This window comes from Telopea speciosissima, chromosome 10, assembly GCF_018873765.1.
Source record: "Telopea speciosissima isolate NSW1024214 ecotype Mountain lineage chromosome 10, Tspe_v1, whole genome shotgun sequence".
NCBI classification, from domain to species: domain Eukaryota; kingdom Viridiplantae; phylum Streptophyta; class Magnoliopsida; order Proteales; family Proteaceae; genus Telopea; species Telopea speciosissima.
The window spans coordinates 38399266-38405602 of record NC_057925.1 but is presented as its reverse complement, the minus strand read 5'-3'; the positions used below and the strand labels follow the sequence as shown (position 1 = coordinate 38405602).

Sequence of the window (6337 nt, the reverse complement as noted above, 5' to 3'; positions counted from 1 at the left end):
ATCTCAATCACTATCCATTAGGTTCCACATCAATGATATTACAGCTCAAAGATAGAACAAATAACAGTGCAAGAGAATCTGAAAAGAGTTAATATGTGCAGGCTGAGGGAGGTAACATGTTGGTGTGCCTTTTTTTAATCCCACAGTGGTCAACTGTAGAAGGAGATAAGGGAGAGCAGACTTTAAATTAAGAGAAGTAGTGCCTAGGGAACATACTTACCTGGAATGGGTCAATGGTTGATCAAGAAGGTCCATGGCCTAGGTTGGTGACTTCCATTGCACTTGGGAGGGGTGCCTGCCTAACATCTTCCCAAGTGGAAGAGTGTACGTCATAATTTGTGGCAGAGGGGGTACGCGTTCGCGCGGCCCTTACCATTTCCAAAAGTTAAAAGCTTTTATTGATCTTCTTCTGTCTTTCATAGATGGTTTAAGTGCTAGTATTCTCTCTGTAATTCAAAGAGTGGCTACTTAATCATTTGGATTCATTAAGAGGACTTGATTATCAATAACATTCCACCGACTGCACGATTTTGACCCACCCAGTCATGATCCCCAAGAAGACAAGTAACAATCCTCAGCCCCCATCAATAACTTAACAATACCCGCCAACAGTTCTGTGAGGAAATATAACTTATGAATTCAGACAAAAGTGAATGAACGATACATAGACACATAGAGAACAAACAATGTTTTGGGTTTGGGCATCAGAGAAGGCATATAAACAGGGGAAGTGAATACTGACCGAATCCCACATCGGCCAGAGAGGGAAGAGGGATATCAAGACAAGTCTTATAAAATGAAAACAAAGACACAGAACAAAGCATACCTTTCTCGGCCTTTTGGCTAAGATCAAGTGTAGTATCTGTTCTTATCAGTTTAATATCTGATACGTGGGTCATCGACCCACATGATATTAAATTAATTTTTCAAGGGGGAAGGCCCACCACGGTAGCTTGCTGCCGGGGTCTTCAAGCGTCGCTCATGCGTTGCACTATTGCACGGGCCTGGCGCACCCCACCAATTCAAGTTTAAAATTGTTTACAAGAAAGATCCTAATCAGATGATATCTAAGAGAAATTCGAAATAAAACTCTCCAATGATGTCTAAGAGAGATTAGAAATAAAACTCTTTTAAAAGGTAGGGAATCATATGGTGGTGGTCTGTAATAAACACTGGTAGAGTAGGTTACTGCTACTCTTTCTTTTAACAGTTTAGGGACAGATTAATTTGGGTCTAGAACGCTAAAACATGAAATCGATTTGTCCTATTGAATGGAATGGTTCAAGAAAGCGCCTCTTGGTGTGTTGGTCTGTGTGGTTTAAGAGATGCGGTGGTCGTTGCTAATGCAGTAGAGTCCTCGGATGTTCGACTCTCTCAACCGATGTGTACATCCTGTTACCCCCCACCCCCCCTTCCCTTGCGGCTTGTCTGCCCTTCCTTGAGTTAGGATGCCAACTCGTAGTGGCCCATGGACCCTCCATGAGAGAACCAAAAAAGAAGAAAATAAAAAAACAAGGGATGATTTTGGGTGCTTGTTTAGATTGTTAAAAGAGACGGTTTGGGGAGCTAGTTTTGAGACCAATTAATGTTAAATAGGATGACATGGTTTTGAGATGACTTTCCCAATGGGTCTAGAATCGAAAGCCCAATAAGGAAAGCGTTCGACCCAGAACTGTTAGGACCCATTTAACAAGCTCAAATTCATTATTTAGGGTGTTTTTTTTTTCCTGTAAATAAAGGTCTATTCAAAGACACGTGGTTTGGATGTTGGATTACAAAGCTCCATCAATCACGGAATGGACTTCAGCCAAACTGTTGTACACGTGATAGACAAGATCTTCTTGGCTAAAGAATCCGTTACAAAGTTGGATTCCTTAATAACATTGGAGAATGAACATTTAACAAAAGTAAGAGGCTAAATAAAGGATATCTGCAATGATTGGCTGCTCTGATAGAGTAACTGACTGACTTGGGCCTTGAAGAGAGGAGATCAGGTCTTTGCAATCAGATTCGATCATGATAAAATCCACGGACAGAGAAAGGGCCTCCAACAGCCCACTACAGATGGCTAATGATCAAACCGATCCTGCAATTTTTGTGATCGGCGTTCCACGATGCATCACCATTTAGTTCATAGAAAGGCTTAGGAGCTGGAATCCTGCTATGGGCTTGGGCCGGATGCTCACCGCTTGGACTATCGATGGATGAGGATGGATATGGGCCTTGGGCTTGCAAGAATTCATAGTGAGCAGCTCGGGTCCTTTGCATAACAGAACCTGGGCTCCACATTTTGCAGCCAAATGTTAGATCGTTTTGAGCAATCCACAAAAACCAAGCAATGAAACTACAAAGCCCGCTATCTCCCTAAACTTTCTGAAATATACTCCAATATCCAATCCATTGTTGTAGAGTGAAATCACAATGATGGGGAATTTTAAAGGGATAGATCACACCCAAACTAGCTATGGCACTTATAAAAGGGTTATGTTGAAACTATAAGGAAAAACTAAGTATTATCAGTTGTGCTGTTAACTATTATTATTAAATACTAATGACATTGGAACCTTTTTACTAGTATGGACACAAATCATTCAATCAAGGACTAATTTATTCTGATACTCCTTCAAGTTCATAGGTGCTGTTGTGGTGCTCCTGTGTGTCAAAACTATTCGATGTCGAGATAATTTATTCTGATACAGCTTCAAGAATTACAGGAAGTAAACACAAAAAGGAAAGACAGATCGTAACTGAAGTGGTCAAAGACCATCTAACACACTTATTATATATCTGTATCTATAGAAGTGGCATTGCAATTAGTCTTTAATTTGCCCTCATCAAGGAAGCTGAGACTTAAGCTGTCAACGAATTAAAAGAAGGTTTCAATGTACCTGAATTAATTAGCTTGAATGGATCAATTATTTATTAGACCGAATAGGGTTTGCCTTGATTTAATCTAGCAGGGATTCAATCTAATTATATTAATCTGTTAATCTAATTTTTTTAATGAATTCAATAACTACTTAGTTTGACTTGTAAGCTGTGTAATCTTTTAGATTTTTTCCCTAGTTGTGATTCGAGTTTGATGTTCCCTTTATGTCCTTTGTTCTTTGAGCATGAAATAGGAAGTAGTACAATCTAAGTAATTCCTCTAGGGTGAAGCAGCTTTAGTATTTGTCAAAAAATGGCTTATCATTTTCAATTAAGCGTATGGTTGGAGACGAAGGAATATGGTATTTTGCAGTCTTGGAATAAACAGCTTATCAATTTCCATTATGTGGCTCGTACTTTTTTTTGTTCAAACATTCAAGAAACTCTTCTAGCTGGTCTGAATTTGCACTCAAAGCTTCACTTAGTGTTTGCACTTCCCTTCAAGATTTTGTTATTCTAAGAGATAGGGCCAAACTACAGGCTGTGGATCCCCTTAGCCTTCCCATGTGAGAATGCCAAGGATTGAGTGGGTAAGCTTTCATTTCACAGCCTTACAGATTTTCTTCCCTCCAAGAGAGGACACGAAGGGCACTGTAGTGATATGGGAGTGGACCCTTGTGTCAAGTTCTTGAAAAAAATTATTAAAAATAAGAAATTTGTTTACCAATCTTATATCATTGAACCCTAATATACGAATTGATGGTGGTGATCGGAATGGGTGTACCTATTGAGAGCCAACAAAAACACAGGAACATGTAGTCTTTTATAATTATTACAGTTTTTTTTTTTTTTTGGTCAAGGAAGTAAAACTTTACTCAAGAGGAACGGATTACACTCCCACCGTCTATGGGATAACCATCTATCTCTCTTGCTGGTGCTTAGAATTTCATATCCAAGTTCAAACACAGGAACATGGTATGGTCTTTTATAATTATTACAGGTTTCCAACTTGTGATTCAACTAGTGATAGTTCTTAGAAACCTCCTACAACAGTGATTATAGAATAAATCAGTAACAATATAGTTAGGGCAAATTTTACGGACACCCCCGGTAAGTTTTCAATATGTCACGGACTAATCAAACTTGGTCAAAATGGCAACCTTCCCCTGATGTTAAGCACAGTTAGTACCTAAAGGTGAAATATCCATTTTACCCCTTAGTTATTTAAATAAAAAAGATAAATAACACCTAGAGTACCTAACGTTTTGACATTAATACAGGTGCCCCTTCTTCTTCTTCCTTTTCTTTCTTTTTCCTGCAACACCACCTCTCCCCCCCCCCCCACCCCACCCCTACCTGCTGCAATCCAACCCAACTCCACCAGCTCATACTCCCTCCTCCAACCCTAACCCACGCCAGAGCTGTATCGATGTCTTCCAGAGCGACGTTGTGCATGCCGGAAGATACAACGGCAAGAATGAGATCTGATCCAGTTGGATGCTGATCGTTGAAGGAAGGGAGCTGCGACGCAACGATCGCTATTGGTTCTTGTGTCGGTTGTTTCGTCACCGGCTGATTCTGGTCGACTGGATCAGTATGAGGGTGGGCATCACTCAGACTTAAGATGCTTGAGGGAGTAAGGAAGCTCTTGGAGCTTTTCCTCGAAGAGCGACATAAAAAAAAACCTGTACGCTCCTCCTCTTAGATTTAATCTTTTGTTTTATTTCTCTGTAATCTTCTTGCTCTACATGATGCAGCCATGCATCAAGAACTTATCCAGCGCCAAGTGGACCATCCAAAGGTCCTGAGGAGGTCGGCTAGAATTGACGCAAGAAGGAACAGAGCAGCCCCTTCAACCTTGCTGTCCACGACCACATCACCCTTGCTGTCCACGCCCAGATTGGGAGCTCCTATTTTGGAAAGGCAACTCAGCGCCCTACCCTCATACCTGATTTGGAAAGAAGATGGGAAGAGCAAATCAACCCAAATCCCTGAAGATATGATTCCCCGAACACCTACACTCTTTCCCCTTCTTCCCTAAACTAGTTTTAGCAAATCTCTCCCCTGCTCTTTATTGGCATATTAGGCATATTAGAATAAGCTTTTTATAAAGTGTAAGACACGCATGGAAAAGGAAGATGAAGTAAATAAAGTTTACTCTTTAGAGTATTTTTCAGAGCTCCAATAGAGTCTCTAATTTGCAAATCGATTCCCTAGTTTTGATTCAACTCCATGTTGTGTTGGTGACTGCAAAAATCGACTCTCGCGATCCTGACTTCCATCGAGGCTGCACCACTGCAGCTCTGTATCGTCGTTACCTCTAAGTTATGGGTTTGATCTGCAACTGGCGTATGGAAAAGATGATTGCTGGTTCGGTTTTGGGTTAGGTTGACTATAAAAGGGATACAAGGTTGAATGAGCAGGGTGGGGGTAGAGTTGCAGGAAAGAGGTTGCAAGAGGAGAAAGAAGAATAAGAAGCCCCATGTTCTTGCTTCTTCCGCCATCAGATCGAAGACGATGAAGAGAATGATGTATTTGGGGTTTTACCCTTAAGGGTATTATGGTAAGTTTATCCTTTTTTAAGGGTAAGTTGGCCATTATAAAAAAACTAACAACACAAACTAAACAAGTGGACTAAGTTGAAATATAATCATAAAATAAGGGTGCTCTGTGATATTTTTTCAAAGTCTGGCTTGCCTGTGATATATTGTATACTTAGAGGGGGTGTCTGAAATTTACCCATATAGTTATGTGTGTCCTTGTGGTCCATAGATCAGCTTTACAGGCCAATGATCTCAACATTATATTAAAGCCCTTGATCTGATTATGGGTAATCAGATCGAAGGAGCTTGAGTAAGTTGTGAAAGGTGGAAAATGATATCTCTAACATTAATTAGATAACTCCATGAATTAAGTTGGCCTAATAACCATGCCATGGAGACCGGGAAAGATGATGCAAGGAAAATATAAGGGAGAGAGAGAGAGAGAGAGAGGAAAGGACTAAGGAATGGTAGATAAGCCAGCCATTAAATGTATGAAGATAGAAATTGAAAATATTCTTGTGAATCAGAAATATGTCTTTTACCTGTATACATTACATGCCAATGCCAGTAATCTCTTTTCCACAAGAAAGAAAGTTTGTACAGATTTGACTTACCAGTAAAACCAAAGAAAACAACAAAAGTAAGCTGAAAACTATAGCAGCTTGGCTTTTCCAAAGATACACAAACATCCCCAGATTAGACAGGGGGGTATGAAAACCAAGAAGTAACTGAGAACAATATTCAAGAAACTAAATTAAGAAAATTAAATCACATGCTATCATGCAGTTTTTTACCACTACTTGAGTCTTAAAGGGATTCAAACAAGAAAATTCCACACATTATAATCTGCTCAACTAGTTAAGCAAAAGTAATACAAAAAAGATTACACTTCCTATTTCAAACTTCCATGTTGGACAACATTTTAA

At 39.8% G+C, this 6337-nt stretch overlaps 2 non-coding genes across 2 annotated transcripts; both read left to right on the top strand.

Annotated features, from left to right (window-relative positions):
* The first annotated feature begins 212 nt into the window (after window positions 1-212).
* LOC122644357 lies at window positions 213-372 on the top strand. Its single transcript, XR_006330295.1, has one exon. It is a non-coding gene; the product is annotated as a U1 spliceosomal RNA (small nuclear RNA).
* A 450-nt stretch (window positions 373-822) lies between these two features.
* LOC122644367 lies at window positions 823-1018 on the top strand. The gene has a single exon (XR_006330303.1). It is a non-coding gene; the product is annotated as a U2 spliceosomal RNA (small nuclear RNA).
* Window positions 1019-6337: the final 5319 nt, after the last annotated feature.